Source organism: Peromyscus californicus, unplaced genomic scaffold, assembly GCF_007827085.1.
Source record: "Peromyscus californicus insignis strain IS unplaced genomic scaffold, ASM782708v3 Scaffold_6__1_contigs__length_162567912, whole genome shotgun sequence".
Lineage (NCBI taxonomy): Eukaryota > Metazoa > Chordata > Mammalia > Rodentia > Cricetidae > Peromyscus > Peromyscus californicus.
The window spans coordinates 121,969,226-121,988,348 of record NW_026294584.1 but is presented as its reverse complement, the minus strand read 5'-3'; positions in this window follow the sequence as shown (position 1 = coordinate 121,988,348).

Here is a 19,123-nt window from a genome sequence, read left to right as displayed (position 1 = left end):
AACATCAACTTCAAAATGTAGAATAAAGGAGAAGTAGTGCATCAGAATGCAATAGTTAAAGAAGTTTCATGGCCTTTACTTGACAATGAGCTTAGAAGTTGGCATTTGAGTGGTTATTCAAAATGGAAAGCATTCTTGGGCTATTTGGACATAAGTCTTATTTATGTTATAAGGATAATAAAGTGTTCTTTGCTGTTTTACAAATGAAAAGAGTAACTATTCTAATGTCACAGTTGGACTTTTGAAGTAGATAGTGTATGAGATGGATATAATAAGATAAAAAGGGAGATTACTGAATCTACTTTTAAAAAGGAACTACTTGTTTTAAATAGGATAAGTAATGAAATTTTTTGTCTGAGTTTATCAAATGTTACTGGACCGGACATTGTTCATATATATAAATAATGGAATTTTTTGTCTGAATCTGTCAAATGTTAATGGACTAGACATTTTTAGAAAAGAAACTCACTAAAGAGGTATAAGTGTATAAATTTGAAAGACATTATAAGACAGTTCTGTTAGTAATATAAGTTAGGATAGAAAGTGAATCAGGTACATTTTGGACTTACCAAAATAGGATAGATAATGGAATTATTTTCTCTGAGTTTGTCAAATGCAAATGGACTAGACATTGTTTAATTATTTATTGTTTGTATATATTGTATATAGTTATTGCACTCATTGGATATAGTTTTTCTTGTATTAGTTATAAGCTTTATAAGTTTTAGATAAAAGGGGAAATGTGGTGATATTATGTTCCCTAAAATATTGTGCACCCTAATAAACTTATCTGGGGTCAGAGAACAGAACAGCCACTAGATATAGAGGCCAGAAAGTGGTGGCACACATGCCTTTAATTCTAGCAATTTAGAGGCAGAGATCCATCTGGATTTCTGTGAGTTCAAAGTCACACTGGAAACAGCCAGGGTGGTGACTCATGCCTTTAATCCCAGGATGTAATGGCAGAGAGCAGAAAGGTATATAAGGCATGAAACTAGGAACTAGCCTGGTTAAGTTTTTAGGCTTTTGAGCAGCAGTTCAGCTGAGATTCATTCTGGATGAGGACTCAGAAGCTTCCAGTCTGAGGAAACAGAATCAGCTGAAGAACCAGCGAGGTGAGGAATCTGTGGCTTGTTCTGCTTCTCTGATCTTCCAGCATTCACCTCAATAACTGGCACTGGGTTTGTTTTTATTAATAAGACCCTTTAAGACTCATGCTACAATGAGAAAATGTGAAATGCAGTTTAGACTAGCAAGAGTGATTCAGAGAAGTGGGCCAACATGACGTGATTGCTAAACTTACCAGGAGGACGATTGATGGCAGGAAAGTAGTTTTAGTTTAGAAAAGGGAAGGCTCATAGACACATGATAATTTTTAAAGAGTATGTGGAAATTTGTGTGCAGGTCTGATACTGGGTGCCACACCCATTTGCTGAGGTTCTATTGACAACTGATAACTTCTGGGAAAAGTAGAGTCAGTTTTCTTTAAAGACGAGACATATGGTAGATCAACCACATTCTGGTGGATGGTCATACATCCAAGAGTATATAAGCAGCATAAATTAGATTCAAAGTTAGGTATGTAAGGAAAGGAAGTTTATGTAGGAGGAATTAGGGCATCAATATGATCAACATACATTGCATGAAATCTCAAAGAACTAATAAAAATGGGGGAGAAAAAACTATGTGGATATAAGAGAGGGACAGAGTTTCCTATTGAAAAAAACAAAAGAAACCAAAATGTGTCTATTTGTGTGCATGTGTGTGTGTGTGTGTGTGTGTGTGTGTGTGTGTGTGTGTATTAAAAGAAAGCACACACACACACACACACACACACACACACACACACACACACACACACATATAGTTTCATGAATTTAAGATCATTTGACATGAAATATTTCTTCTCAAAAGTTGTTTTATTTCCTATCACTGACCAGTGTAGTGCATTGTAAGGACCGGCTTATAGAATATCCAAGATAACCCTTGCCCAGCTTTGCTTTCACTTATATGACTGAGGGCAAATTATCTTTTTAAAAAGGTTTCTTGGATTTAGGATATTCTGCATGTCATAAGGGCAGAGAAATGTAGGCACAGATGCTGCTGGTAGCCCATTACTATAAGAGAGATTCAAAGTTGGAACATACTGCACTAGAAGGTAAGTGAGCCCCACCTTTGGAGAAACCTAGGAAAAGGTGAGACTGGAGTGTCCTGTCAATCCTTGGTTAAATCCAGAATTCTGAGAGCCTTTCAGTTCATTTGAAAGGTGCCAAAGACCCGCACAAATAATGTCCCATGAATGGAGAAAGACACTTGGGCCATATGCCTGGAGTTATTTCATCCCATATGAGAGGTGAGAGGAAATGCTTTTCCCATTTTTAGAACAGGAAAGTCTGTGTACCAGCTTAGTGACTAAGAATTCTGCATTGTGTGACATTAAGGTGATTGTCGCTTTAACATCAGAGTCAGGCTGAGAAAGCTGTGAAGCTCCATAGTTCAGTAGCTGGATATGAAATTGGACCAGTCTGGGGTTGGATTATGCCTCCACCTGAGTCATAGTTATTTCTTTAATATGATGAAACCTCAGATTAATCATCAAAAAGTGGACAAGGCAATGTCTAGTTCACCAGACTCCAGAGAGAATTAGGTGGAATGCATACAATACTCCTAGTGACATACCTGCCATCCATCTATCACCCTAGAAGTGAGAACTGTCACCATGACAACTGTAATAGCAATAAGGATTCTTTTGGGGGGCTGAGTAGATGGCTCAGTAGATGAAGACTTGCTATGCCAATGTGAAAACCTGAGTTTGAATCTTCAGAATTCATGTAAGGGTGGCACCGTAGCATATGTCTGTCATCATCCTATACTCTATGATGAGATGGGGGACAGAATCAGGAGAATCCTGAACACTCACAGGTCAGCTAGCCTGGCAGATGAGGGGATGAACACAAAGACCCCATCTCAAACAATGTGGAAGACAACTTAGGTGTGTCCTCTGATTTCCATATTTTCACAGTAGTATGCATGTGTGCATCCTCAGCACATAAACACACATCTGCATAACACACACACAAACAGACACACACACACACACACACACACACACACACACACACACACACACACACACAAACACGTAGGTACATACACAGAACTTTGAGCATGGTTAATACTGACCTAGCTTTTTTCATTTACTCTATTTCTCTGTGGTCTCCAGCTCACTAGTTTATTTACTCAACATGGAGAGTCTGACTCACATCATGTCATCTGAAGGGATCATGGTGCATGCAGCCACCAAGTGTTTCTCATAACTGAACAAGAGGACACATTTGCCTGTATAACTTTTACAATTCAAAAATGACATTTATGAGTCTTCTGGTAAGAAAAGAAAATCCCATCTCCAATACTGAAGAAATAGGAAAAGAAACTGGAAACAGGATTTCTGTGTTTTTCTTTAATTACAAAGTACACAGATCCTAAACATGACCTTACAGGGCGAGGAAATAAAAAATAAATACAAATCGCAGCCTTTCTCCTGGTGCTATGACAATGCAGCTACTGTCAACATACTCAGACTCAGAGTGAAAACTCGCAGCTATCATTAAAAATGTAATCTGTAGAGAACTAGGGCAGGGTGCAGGGAGCTTCCAAAGGCGGCCTAATTTATATGCTTTCAGGCAGCTCATCTGAGAATGGGGGATGCAGTCTACTTATTTGAAGTTTGTATTTCACACGAGTAGTAGACATGACTTATGGGGTGATGTGCTATCGCCAAGAGCCAGCTAATTACTGCTTTTAAATAGTACCTACATGATATTTGATTAGCAAGCACAGTCATTTTCTTGCCCACAAGTGGGGATCTTTATGTATTTTTAAAAGCATAAGCTTCCAAGTCTTCATTCCAATAACTATATTTTCTTGTTTTATTTTTCAGAATGACAGTTGATATCTCAGTCTTATTCCTCACCTTACCTCATCTTCATAACTGCTCACTTCTGTCTCCACACCCAAGACTCACTCAGAAAAGATATAGTGTGCTATATGTTGCATCCCTGAAGCTTGTCATAGAGAACTTCTTTGTCATTTGAAGAATGTGTTCAAGATGCTGTGACAGATTTGCAGGAATCCTTCCGGTACAGTGCCCAAGATGTGATATATATCAGAACAGCTTTCATATCCTAGGTCTCCTCTGCTTCCTTATTCTAAAAATTTCATTTGCCTTAGAAGGAATATTGAACCTGAAAGCTTTGGTGCAGCAAGCGACCTTGAGTGAACTTCAAATCCTTTAGTTTTCAACTTCCTTTTTTTTTTCTTTAATGGAAAACTACATTTTCTGTGGAAATGTCTTTGCACCAAGCAGTACAAACAGTGTTTAAGGCATTTTAGAATTTTTTGGCTTGGGCCAGTGAGATGGCTCAGAGTGTAAAGGAACTTGTTGCCAAACCTGATGACTTGAGTTTGATTCTTGGGAACCATACGGTGAAAGGAGAGAATTAACTGCCACAGATGACCTCTAAATTCCACACATGTGATATGGCACATGACCCTACTCTTGCACAAAATAAATAAATACATAAATGTAAAAACAATACCATTAGTACTAAAAGAAATCTTTCTAGGCAAATATACTGAAAACTCATTAAATTCTAATAATTTGTTATTCTCCCAACATAAGCATATCTTAATCTACTACTAAAAAAAGCTTCCTAAAGCTTCCTTACACACACACACACAAACACACACACACACACACACACACACACACACACACACACACACACACACACACACACATACACATACACACACACACACATACACACATATACAAGAGGCTTAAAGGCATTATTCTACAATGAGCAGACAGTGCCCAAACTAGACATCTCACACTGGCAAGGAAAAACCCCAGTACCAATCATGGGTTACCTCTTGTTGAGTTGCTGGCTAATGGGGGTCACATAAACCTCCTCAAGCATTGCAAGGTATTGCCAATACTCTTGGCTACTATCCAAGGCAGTTTACTTCTTGAAAGATATTTTATTGAATTCTGTAATAAAATCTTGTTCAATGAGATTGACAGTTCCCAAATGCAGTGTTTGGTCCAAACTCTGAAAGTGAAACAAGGATAGTGCTCATCCACAGGTTTGTCCATACTCTCCTCTTTCCACATCCTTTCATACATGAGATGACTTCTAGTCAGGTGTGTACAGACCCAGGTAGGGTTACCGACTTACAGCCTTGAATCTCTTATGTACATGCTATGAAGAATAACTGGTCTTTCAGTTTCTAGATGACAATTTCCAATGAAGAAAATACCTCATTAGAAAAAAAGCTATTGATGTTATGTTGACTGTAATTATAACTCCTAATTACATGTAGTACCTTGAATCTTTTTCCATGTTGTCACCTTCTTCATGAAAATAACTGAGGAAATACAACTGATAAGTGGGTCCCCATCATATGTATAATATGTTCTAATTATATATGACTCTACAAGGCAGACATTTATAGCCCTAGATGGAGAGTATTCTAGTATGGACAGTGTTAATGTGCCCACTGCTATTTTGTGATAAGTTACACAGAGTTGGAATCTATGTATGAATTTGATAATTTTTTCCACTAATGCGGAGTGTCAATATGGGCTTTGTGGATAATTTATGGATTTGTACATGGACTTCAGGAACCCGTAAACTCTTTCAAATAGTACCTCAGATTTTGTTTGTAAGTATATTATTGTTCAAAACAGTTATAGAACACCCTTATTAGATTTTCAAAGAAGTACATAGAACCTCAAATAATATTAATAGCCGTATTTTGTGTTGCCTCTGTTTTGACAGGTATGTGAAAACTCTTTATTCTTATGTATGTTTGCTAGTTGTACATCATATATTTTAATCCCCAGTGCATGATTGATAACTATTTTATATATTTAGAAATGAAAAGGGGTCTATCCAGAGTATGATGGGATGTTGCTCAATTCCAGGAATTGGATACGAAAAGCATTATCTCTTAGCCTCTTGAGGTCTCTTCTATCAGGGATAGCATAGACAAACTTTCATTACTTACATCAGACCTGATGCTGGCATGAGAAGAGTGGGCATACCACTCTAATAACACGTGGTCACCTTTTTAATTTGTTCATAAAAAACTTAATATTTATCCACCAGAGATGGAAATAAGTGGGTTTTCTATTGATATTTGTTTTCAAGTTATTTCAAATCTTATTTGGAATTGTTTGTTTTTTATCGTTACTCCACACCCAACACCATTGACCCTAACATCCTTAAGTAGGTAGTACTTATTACCCCCTAAACAGGAAGAGTCACAAAGGGGTATGTGTTTGCATGGGGTAAATGTTTGATGTTTTGTTTAAAATGTAACCCCATTTTCAGATTCTCTGGCTTTTGGGTTGATAAGTCATCTCCTATCCCTTTCCTACTCCTGTTTTTGCTTTCACTTTATATATAAGCCTAGTTATCACATACATTGGGCATATATTCCACAAGTTGAGTTGTAGCCAATAAAGTACAGTGCCCATTTTCTGATGAGGAAACAACAGAGCTTTTGACTGTACATCAGCATTAGCATGTTGCCAGAGTGTCAGCTAGCTTGTCTCAAGGCTGCTGGAGGAGCCTGTAATTGCAACATGCAATTTGCAATTATTTTTTGCAGAACAACTCAACTGAGAAGTTCAGCACCGGGAAGAGTGTTTTCCCAATTTCCACTTGAGCATGTTGCCTCCTTCTGCCAATTATGTTAGTAGTCTCCCGTGGAAAGCTGAGTTAACTAGCGGCGTGCTTATACTTTCTTCCAGGGGTGTTGTAATGTGCTTTATGAACTGATGTCTCAGGCAGCTGTCCAGCTGTCTCCCCCTTAATTTTACTCTACAGACAAGACTGCAGCAAAGATTAAATAAATATATGTCAGACACTCCAGGAGAGCAGTAAATACAGACAATAACCAGAAAAGACAACAGGTTTTAGACTCATTTCTCTAAATTCTTACATTCTTAAGAGGAGAAAATATGTTATGATCACTTGTATTCCCAATTTGGGGCACTTTACTGATTCTTAGAGCATTTGTATGGGAAATAACTAATCAGGCTGAAAGACGGAAACTTAAGAGTCTAGATATATATTTTGACCCAAATTTTAATTGGATCATTTTAGTTCTTCTTTGAGGGCTGTTGGGACACATATAATTTTCTCAAACCTTTTTGAATAAGAAGAGCCAGATTCTCCACTACACTTAAGAGTTTTTTGCATAACGTGAAGTATTTTCAGCAGAAATGCGGTATCATTTTGGAAAATGTTTATAGATAAGATTGGTTAGAGCAAGGTTCCAAGGAGCATGAGAGCAGATCCTAGCCTTGATAACAGTACATGTGATAAAAGATGCAGACTTGAGCCAAGACAAGGCTGAGAGTGGATCAGTCCATGAAGAAAATGCTTGTGATGAAGGTTTCTAAGCATTTTACTATGCCTACTTATTCGAAAAAGGATCACATATTGGGACATGGGTAGGCAAGACAGACATAGGACAAGATAGAAAAGAGTTTTGAATTATGTTTCAATGTAATAAAAAGACAATGCTTTTCTGACTGATGATTGAGAACAAATAGTATATTATGTACTAGTTTTCCATAGATTATGAACACTCTTTTTGATCTTACTTTCTTTTCTGGGTAGTAACAGGAAAAGCTCACTACTGTAATAACTCAGACTGTCAGTACAATGCCTAGCCAATACTTTGTTGTTCCCATGCACCTGAGCCCACAGGGAGAAAACACATTTTCAGTTTGCCATGGTTTAATAATATTTAAATGGCTCAATTAATTTTTATAAATGAATTTATTAGAGGGTTCATGTTCAAGAATTACCAGTAAGCCATAGTGGACTTCATAGTTTATTAATTTCATTAATGTTCATCTTATTATTAACAAAATATGTATGAAAACTGAACAATACATTCCATTACCATCCATTGAATCAGACACCAGACTTTCTGAACTAGAGTTTTAAGCATGACCATTTCACCCTTGTAATTTAACTTTACACTGGGATTCATGAATAAACCACTATGATTCTCAAAACCCTTTAATATTGTACTTTCATTCTAGATAAAGTTTGTAAAGTAGGGGTGGAGAGATGGCTCAGTGGCTAGCAGCACTTGCTTCTCTTACAGAGGACCTGAGTTTGGTTCTAAGCACCCACCTCTGGTGTTTCACAACAGCATGTAACTCCAGCTCCAGAGGATCTGAAACCCTCTTCTTCCCTCTACACATCTGCATCCTGACACGTGTTACAAACACACACACACGTAAAAATAAATTTTTTAAGTTGTAAATGAAACATAGGGAGTTATTCTTTGGAAATGTGGCATGACATACAAAAGTGTAACCATTCCACACAGAAGCAGTTATGTTTCTAACATTTATTCTTCATCTGCATCTTCTGTAAGCTGCCATGATTTAGTTTTGTTTCATCTTATCATTCTTCCTTTTCATTTTTGAAAAACTTTAAAATGATATAGTCATATTCAGATGAATGCTGGGCCACCTCTGGGGGTTCTAAAAATCCTTGAGTATTACATCAGAAAATATTATCATTTGTTTCTTGAGACAGCTTACTTTGAGAAACTTATGAATAGTGTCTTAGTCAGGGTGTTAATTGCCATGATAAAACACCATGGCCAAAAGCAACTTAGGGAGGAAAGGATTTATTTCACTTTATATCTTACATGTTATTTCCAGGTAACAAGTCAGAGCAGGGACTCAGGCAGGCAGAAGCTGATGCAGAGGCCATAGAGGATGCTGCTTACAGGCTTGTTCCTCGTGGCTTGCTCAGTCTGCTTTATTATAAAGACCAGGACCACCAGCCCTGTGGTGGCACCACCCAAAGTGAGCAGGCCCTTTCCACACCAATCAATCAAGAAAATGTACTCTAGGCTTGCCCACATGCCAATATAGTGGGAGTATTTTCTCAACTCAGGGTTCCTCTCCCAAAATGTCTCTACCTTACATCAAGTTGACATAAGCCTAGCCAGCACAAATACATACCTAGCAAGTGAAAGGGTCAAAGTTGTTCATTCTTTAACATCAAGGACATGTTGAAATCAGTGGTGAGCAATAAAGTTTTCCTCAAGATGCCCCATTGTTTGCTTCCTTCCTTAAAATTAAGAAGGTAGCTCTGGATAAAACAGGGGAGAAACCCATGTTTCAGTTTTTCATAGGTTTTCTCATGTCACTAAACTTTGTATTTGCTCTGGGACACAGGGCATTTTCCTCGAAGCCACCCTTGACTGTCACATTTATCACTATTTATATAGTTGCTCACCAAAGATTGTAGCTAGAGTTTTCCTGCCTGGCCCACAGTCAGGACAAATCTCTGTCTACTGCCAGTCCCACAGCCACTCAGACCCAACCAAGTAAACACAGAGACTTACATTGCTTACAAACTGTATGGCCGTAGCAGGCTTCTTGCTAACTGTTCTTACAGCTTAAATTAATCCATTTCTATTAATCTATACCTTGCCACGTGGCTCGTGGCTTACCGGCATCTTCACATGCTGCTTGTCATGGTGGCGGCTGGCAGTGTCTCTCTCCTCAGCCTTCCACTTCCCAGAATTCTTCTCCTCCTTGTCCCGCCTATACTTCCTCCTGCCTGACTACTGGCCAATCAGTGTTTTATTTACTAACCAATCAGAGCAACACATTTGCCATACAGAACATCCCACAGCAAAAGACATGCTCTGAAGTCGTCCTCTATCTGTAAGCTCACACTCTCTCCAGTCCATCAGGAGGATACGTTAAAGGAATAAGCACCACATGGTCACAACTGTGAGGAACATCTGTAATGGGAGATATTCCAGGCTATTCACTGGTGATGGTGTCTGAAACTGTTGCAGACATGAAGAGAGAGGTTTTAAATGTAAAACTTGGTCATTTGGAGATAGAAAGATCAACAAAGGAGCCAGACATGAATAATAAAGGAAGAGTCATCAAGAGGAATCAAGATCCAGCTGTCTCCATCTTCTGCTTCCTTGGGGAACTTAAGAATATTTGTCTGCCCTCTTGCATCACAGAGATTGCTAACACTGAAGGATTTAAACAGGAAAATGGTATAATCCGATTGGTATTTGCCACAGGTAAAAGGAACACTGTGGTATTCCTCCTACTGGCCGCACTTCCTCATGAAAATCACTCTATGGATTGTAGTTGCAAAGGAAACTGTGTTAAATTTCTCTTTGGGGCACTTGAGTGACTTACTTTCAGTCTGCCCTGATTTCTATTGGAAATCCAGTAAGCAGATGGTTAGCTGTTTCACAGGTCGTAATCAAAGAAGGCAGGCATGGTAGGCCAGAAAGGCGCTATTTTTTTTTAATTGTTAAGCAATACTTTTTAAAAATGTAAATAGCCTCTGCTGTATATTTGCGCACACACACACACACACACACACACACACACACACACACACACACACACACACACTTACATCTGTAGAGATTTCTGTTTGTTTTATTGCTCATGGGGGTAGATTAAATGGGTTAGGAAATTCTCTGTTGGAATTTCAAGTGTGGGATGCAGATTGTATGTGTGTGTGTGTGTGTGTGTGTGTGTGTGTGTGTGTGTGTGTGTGTGTTTTGTGTGTGTGTGTGTGTGTGACAGAGAGAGAGAGAGAGAGAGAGAGAGAGAGAGAGAGAGAGAGAGAGAGAGAGAGAGAGAGAGAGACTGTGTGTATGTACACACATATGCATGTGTGCTGAATGTGTATTCACAGGCCAGAGTTTGACCTTGAATGTCTTCCTTTACCACTCCCCATGTACCTTCTCCCACTGAGCCTGGAGCTAAATTAACTACACTGGCTGGCCAGCAAATCCCTGCACTATGCAGTCTTTGCTTCTCTGCTGCTGCAGTTACCTGAGTGTACAGCTGTTCCTGGGGTTTGTGTGAGTTCTGGGATTAAACTCAGGTCCTCACGCTTTCACAGCAAGCACTTTATCCACCAAGTCATCTCCCCAGCACCTGGGTGTAGTTGTACTCATGAAATCTGGAGTCATTTTCTCAGAGTCTTGGGACTTCTGGAAAGGAGATTGGCAGAAGGCCATTGATAGAGGTATCTGAGCTCTCTTGAGGAGACTGGACCTTCGATCTTTCCCATACAAAAAAAAAGCCTTCTGAGTCCTTCATGCCTTCCTACCTTCTGTTCCTGGTCAATCTTTGCTCAAACCAACCATTCTTATGATTTTTGCCTATCATCTAGCATCAACGCAGCTGAGATGAGGATTCAGTTAAAAGTCCTAATATCACCTGCCCTTCCTAAACTCCATATGTTTGGATGAGATGTGGAGGATGAGGCTGTTCTCTCTACCACATGCACTGAGTCACTCCATTTGGTGGTCTCTGGAACACCCATCACTGAACGCAGACAGACTCCTCTATCCATCTGCTTGCAATTTGTGCCTGAGCCCTGGATGTATTTATTCCTACATATGTGAGTTAATTCAAAATAGCCAGTTTTTTTTTTAAGTGAGCCAGAAACATGACAATGCATATACTCAATTTCATTATATTCCCTGTTAAATTCAGCCACCTTTTCAAAGGACACGATTATGTTCCTATTTCTAGAATATAAATATCAGACTGTGTTTAAGCCTTACAACAAAGGATGAGATTCTTCTGCTCTTTCTTTATTAGGTCTAATTTAAATCTGTGTGAAGAGTCTTGGTTCACCATAGCTTTCTAATTCAATGGCATTTGCTTAAAGTAGGAAAGATAATTTGCTTACCAAAATTTATTTTTATTACTAATATGAAAGAGTTTGCATAGCAATGATTTTTAAATGGGATTGTGTTATCAAAATATGCCATGGGCTGTCTTTAAAAAATCTAGTCCTGCAAACCAGATGTTCACATCAGCATGGAAATCTTAGTGAGTTGAGGCCAAGGAGGCTTTAAGGTTAAACTTAAGGCCCTGTCTTGTTGTAAAGAAACCTAAATATCCATGTATTGGCCCCAAAAGACCTGATAACTGGTCTTCCTACAATCCTTGGTGTGTAAATATTGTCCAAAACTTTGCAGACAAATTACACCACACATTTAAGAAGAGGCCAGTTCAATTTGATGCAAGTATTTCTTTTCTTGTTCTACACTATTATTTACACTTTAAAGATAATGGGACCACAATGGTCAATGAAGAATTTAACATTTATAAAAGCTATCTATTAAAATTTAAAGAGAAATCAAAATTTTCAATGTTACAAGCAGACTAAATGCCTTCAATCTTTAAATAAAGATTTAATATAAGTTAAAGTAGCATTGAAGAGAGTTCTAGAAAGAACACTTCATTCTGAAGAAAAGGATAAACATACCCAAGATGATGCAGGGAATAAATAATGATACCAGCATGAGTAAACCAAAAAATTCTGAGCAAATATTACAAAATCAACAACATGGTAAGAATTAATATACATCTTTCGATAACAGCATTGGATATCAATGTTCTTATTTGCCTCATAAAAAGAGAAAAACTAAATTTTTAATTTAGAAATCAGGAACCACCATCAATGGTCCTCCCAAGAAACACAACTCAGGTTCACCTCCAGAAGCCACTTTATGGTAAGAGGATGGAATATGGTACACTAATCGCATAAAAGTAAAACAAGCGGCTCTGGTATTCTAATATCTGACAATGCAAATTTCACACTAAAACAAGCCAGAACAGGGAACGTGGGACCCCTCATACTCACTAAGGATGGAAACTGTTCTTTAATCACATAAAATTAAGAAATAAGTGGCTGTACTGACCCTAATTTCTGTGAAATAGACTTCATGCTAAAGCCAGTAGGAAGAGATGAGGGAAAAAATATTTCACTCTTACTAGAACAAAAATCACCAACAGAGTATTGAGATTAGAAATATGTATGCAACCCATTAGAGATACAAATTTAATAAAGGAAACATATTGCAATCTAAACCCACAGAAAGAGTTAAAACCATCTTGAACAGGTAACTTCAATGTCCCTCACTAATGTTCCTCACTCACCCATAGACAAATATTTCTATCACAAAATATGCACACATGGATAGAAATTCTGGAATTAAATGACATTACAAATCAATGGGTCCTAACAGATATCTACAGAACATGCCACTCAAACACTACAGAATACATATTCTTCTCCAGAATCCATGGAAAATTCTCAAAAATTAACTATATATCAGAACACAAGGAAAATGTATGGAGATATAGGAAAAGTGAATTCACATCCTACATGATACCTGACCACAGTTAAACAAATGTGGATTTTAAGAGGATTTATACAAACTCATGGAAACTAAGTAACACAGTACTGTATGGACCTGTTTATAGGTTGATCTGTCACTCCTATAAAACAAAACTCTCCCTATATCAGAAAGGCCATATTTCTGTGAAGAACCATATACAACTCATGATATATAGATTAATGTATGCATCTGTTAAAAGAGATTCATTCATTTAATTTCTACTTCACTCTCTTTCCTTTTTTTAAAACATTATCCAGCTTTTTCTCCTTGTGGTAAATTCGTGAGTGTTTGATCCCTTAAAAAACCTGTTTTACAGGACAATCTTAGTATCTTGAACCACAAGAACTTTCTCTAACTTCAAAGAACAAACACATTATGCTCATCAAGGTCACTATTTCCACATACAAATCTGTATGAAAAAAATGAATCAAGTATCCACTTATGAGTGAGTACATACCATATTTGTCTTTCTGAGTCTGGGTTACCTCATTTAGGATGATTTTTTCTAGTTCCATCCATTTGCCTGCTAACCTCATGATGTCATTGTTTTTCTCTGCTGAGTAGTACTCCATTGTGTATATGTACCACAATTTCTTTATCCATTCTTCAGTTGAAGGGCATCTAGGTTGTTTCCAGGTTTCGACTATTACAAATAATGCTGCTATGAACATAGTTGAGCATGTGTTCTTGTGGTATGATTGAGCATTCCTTGGGTATATGCCCAAGAGTGGTATAGCTGGGTCTTGAGGGAGGTTGATTCCCAATTTTCTAAGAAAGCGCCATATTGATTTCCAAAGTGGCTGTACAAGTTTGCATTCCCACCAACAGTGTAGGAGTGTTCCCCTTGCTCCACATCCTCTCCAACGTAAGCTGTCTTCAGAGTTTTTGATCTTAGCCATTCTGACGGGTGTAAGACAGTATCTCAGAGTCATTTTGATTTGCATTTACTTGATGATTAAGGATGTTGAGCAATTCCTTAAATGACTTTCAGCCATTTGAGCTTCTTCTGTTGAGAATTCTCTGTTTAGCTCTATAGCCCATTTTTTAATTAGATTGTTGGATATTTTGACGTCTAATTTCTTGAGTTCTTTATATATTCTGGGTATCAGCCCTCTGTCAGATGTGGGGTTGCAAAGGATAACCAGACTGCAACTCACAACTCCAGAGAGTCTACCTAGCAAAGAGGACCCTAAGAAAGACACAGGGATCGCCCAACAACAGAGAAATAGATGAGATCTACATGAGCAAACTGGGGGTGGGTGGGGGTAATGGAGGGCAAGTGTCGGGGGAAAGAGGGCTTAGGGGAGTGGGAGGTCCCAGCTGGATCAGGAGCAGAGTGGGAGAACGGGGAGGGAGATACCATGATGAATGAAAACCCCGGGAGAATAGGAAGAAGCAGAGTGCTAGAGAGGTTCTCAGAAATCCACAAAGATACCTCCACTGTAGACTACTGGCAATGGTCAAGAGAGTGCCTGAGCTGACCTGCTCTGGTGATCAGATGGCCGAACACCCTGGCTATCATGAAAGAACTCTCATCCAGTGTCTGATGGAAGCGGATGCAGAGATCCACAGCTGAGCCCCAGGTGGAGCTCCAGGAGCCCAATTGGTGAAAGAGAGGAGGGATTGTATGAGAGAGAGATATTGCGACCATGATTGGAAAAAGCACAGGAACAAATAGCCAGACTAGTGGCAATGCATGAACTGTGAACCAATAGCTGAGGAGCCCCCATTGAACTGGACTGGGCCCTCTGGATAAGTAGGACAGTTGATTAGCCTGAACTGTTTGGGAGGCCCCCAGGCAGTGAAGTTGGGACCTGTCCTTGGTGCATGGGCTGGCTTTTTGGAGCCTGGGGCCTATGCTGGGACACTTTGCTCAGCCTTGGTATAGGGAGGAAGGGACTGGACCTGCCTTGGCTGAGTCTGCCAGGCTGGGCTGCCTCCCCAGGAAAGACCTTGTCTTGGAGGAGGTGGGAATGAGGGGTGGATTGAGGGGGAGAACTGGGGGATGGGAGGAGGGAGGATGGGGGAATCCATGGCTGATATGTGAAATTAAGTTAATTATAAAATAAAAATATATAAAAACAAACAAACAAACAAAAAACAGTACATATATATATATATATATATATATATATATATATATATATATAGTATTATATTGATTCTACTCTGATGTAATAATGGTAGAAAGCCAGGTTTGACTATCAAAGAAGAGATTTTTTTTACAGTATATAGACGTTGTATAAATTCATAAATTTCTATATTTTATTTCATGAAAAAGAAAGAAATTTACTGTAATTATTGAAATTTGGTCCAGTGCCACAATTTCCTATTTATAAAACATTTTCTTACTTGAAATGTTGATAAATATTGAATACTATAAAATTTTGCGATAATACCAATTTATACCCCAGTGCAGCTGTGTTTCTGTTGGTCAAAGTAACTACCCATAATTTTACAAAATTCTTTCTATACTGTAAATTATGCTTCTAGAAAATAGCTTACCTGACATTCTTAGTAATTCACTCTTTATACTTTTATTGAGGTCAATGGATGATTTATTCTTTCTTTCAGTGGTACTAGCCAGTGGATTTTAAAGTATTTATACAAAAGATTTCTAATTTATTTCATTAATAAAATCTGAGTTTAATGAAAAAAAGAAAAGAATGAATCAAACATTAGCAATATCAAAAAGAGTGAATATTAATCCCTAAATATTTGTAGTAGTGCCCTGTGTCTGTTTTCATGTCATTTGTGCTATGCTAAAGTCTATACTACTCATTCAGGAAAATTTCTAATTCTTTCCTTTTCTCTGAGTAATTTTCTGGTTCATTGGCCTTTGTACACAGTCATTGCAAAATAAAAGAACATGTATAAAAAGGGAAATAAAAGATAATCCATAGGAACAGATGCAATTTGGGAGTCCACTGGCCTTGGGGGAAGACGAAGGATCTTTCTCTACTAACTGGCCTCCTTCCGGGGCGGGGGGTCTCCAAAAGTTGCCCCGGCTGCCTCTGTTATTGTTAAGATTTGGGTTCTTGGTTTTGAATCACTTGAGTACTTTTTTCTTTTCATCTTGTGGTTTATTACAGGTTTACTTGCAACTTACTCCAAAGTTAGATAAATATAAAAGATGTTTTCAAAGACTATCTTTGGTGCTAAAAAAAAAAAAATGTAATTTCTTCATCCACTCATTTCTTGCAAGTGTTGTTTGTTAAGTGATGTCTCTTTCTAGATGATAAGTTCATCAGCTTGAGGGATCATGAGACCAGCTTCCCTGAGTGGCCCGGGCCTTGATCACCCTAGATCTGGGATGTTCACTGCTGAAACAGCAATCCTGAGCAAACAGCAAAGAGTTTCTGAGCTTTGCAGGGTATAGGTCTATGTAAGTTCACTTTCACATCACCACACTGGAAAAAAAAATGCTTGATGCATAGGAAATGCTGGATAAGAATTAGATGAATAACAAATGGCTGCTGGGCTCAGTTTGAAAGTCCATGGATAGAGAGGCTTAAGTCCAACAGAAGGCTTTTCAGACAGATGGAAGAACATTTGTGAAGTGGGAGACAGTATGGTCACATGGCATAGGATGACATTTTGCTTAGTGATGGACTGCTTATGCTACTATGGTCCCATAGCCTTATAAGGGAACTTCAAAAGTCCTACCACCTTGGGACATCATACTTGCCCTATCCTAACACTTCTTTGCCACACATTGCTTGTGTGTAATCAATTCTGGGTAGACAATCAGATGAAAGTTCAGCATTATGTTTATGTATAGTAAACAATACTCAATAATGATATACTGACTCTACAAGTTTCTTTACCATCATTATCTCAGAATATATTGTTCTTCATACAATTATTACTGTAAAACTGCTCAGTTACCTGGCAACATCCTGGATTTCTCCTGGTCACCAAGTTTCCTGGCTGTACCAACATGCTGTCCTGAATGAGTGGCATACTCCAGCAAGATTTGTGCAAGTGCACTCAGTGGTGTTTGTTCAATGACGGTCACCCAATGATGCAGTACTTAGAACACATCCCTGCCTTTGAGCAAAACACAGCTATATATGGTGTAGGAACATGAAGTCCATGCATTTGACCCTGTTTAGAGTCAACACAAAACTCATGTTGTATGTGTGTCAGATAAGGGTGTATGATCCAGATCACTAAGGGTCTTGTATTTGATGCTAATTGGTTGAATTTTCCCTCATTATGAAAAAGCAAGAACTAAAGAATTTAAAGCAGGATCACAGTACAGTTATACTATTCATAGATAGTTATTTGGGCAGGATGGAACAGTCATAAAAAACAGAGTGGAAAGAATAAATATACTAGATGAAGGAAGATGGACCAGTTCAGCAACTGGTAATAGTACAGTAGGAGATACTGAATATGTTTATTGGATTGGTAAAGATGGTAGAAAAGGGGAAATGAAAGGAAGAAGTAGATATGAAAGCCAGGGTCAGCAAAATTAACAAGCCCATCCACGTACTGACCTGCTTGTGAAGAACAGAGGGAGGTATGTGGGGTTATTCCTGGATACCTCTCCTCTCCTCTCTTCTCACCTCCTCACCTTACCTAACTGCTCCTTTGATCTCTCTGATGACTGTGTGTGTGTGTGTGTGTGTGTGTGTGTGTGTGTGTGTGTGTGTGTGTGTAGTTCTTAATTCACTAAAGAATAAGGAAGAGAAGGCTGGGAGAAAAGGAGAACTTCCATCTTTGATCAACTGTTGAAGCTGAGTTGATAGTACAATCTTCAAATTAAGATGGTCAGTGGACTAAGTGCATTATCAAACAGAATAAAGATATTTCAATGTGAAATATTTAGCCTAAAATAAAAATAGTAACCGTTATCTATTTCCTGTTTATGTCTTTATTTTTAGGTTAAGAAAGTTAGTGAGGTGTGTGTGTGTGTGTGTGTGTGTGTGTGTGTGTGTGTGTGTGTGTGTATGTGTGTATGTATGTGTATGTGTATGTGTGTGTACCTGCATGTGTGTCTATCTGTGTCTGTGTGTATGTCGGTTTGTACATATGATTGCAGGTGTCTATGGAGCCCAGACAAGAGTATGGTGTCTTCTGAAGCTTGAGTTATGAGCAGTTTTGAGCATCCTGGTATGGGGTACTGACAACTGAACTCTGCAAGAGCCGTATGTACTCTTAACCACTGAACCATCTCTCCAGCCATAACATTGTGTATTTTTGAAAAGTGAGTCACTCAGGTGTACACTCAGTGCACACTACAGAAATATTCAGGGATGACTGCCAGTAATTTTCAAGTAAACTGCAATATAGATTGATCCATCCACTCATCTCAGTCATTATAAGCATGGAGCATTTCCATAATTTCTCATTGTGTCTTGGTGCTTCATTTATCACATGGTGGTTGGCATCCAACATGGAGTGAGGATGACATTATTTGGCAACATAAGACACTTGGAAGAGTGACCACCACATGGAGATAACAAATCATCTGTCACTATGCGAAGTTTTAGAAATTGTTTGTGTGAATTTGTGAACTTGTGTGTGGGTACCCATAGAAACCAGAACAGGAATTTGGATCCTCTGGAACTGGAGTTACATACATCCATGAGCTTCTTGACATGGGTGCTGGGATTTGAACTCTGGTCCTCATGATAGAACAGAACAGCAAGTACTCTTAACCTCTGAGCTATTTCTCCAGCCCCTGTATCTATTAAAAGAATGCAACTTTTAATCTGCTTGGTAGCTTTCTTCCTTTTTTTTTTGTTTGTTTGTTTGTTTTTCGAGACAGAGTTTCTCTTTGTAGTTTTGGAGCCTGTCCTGGATCTCACTCTGTAGACCAGAGTGG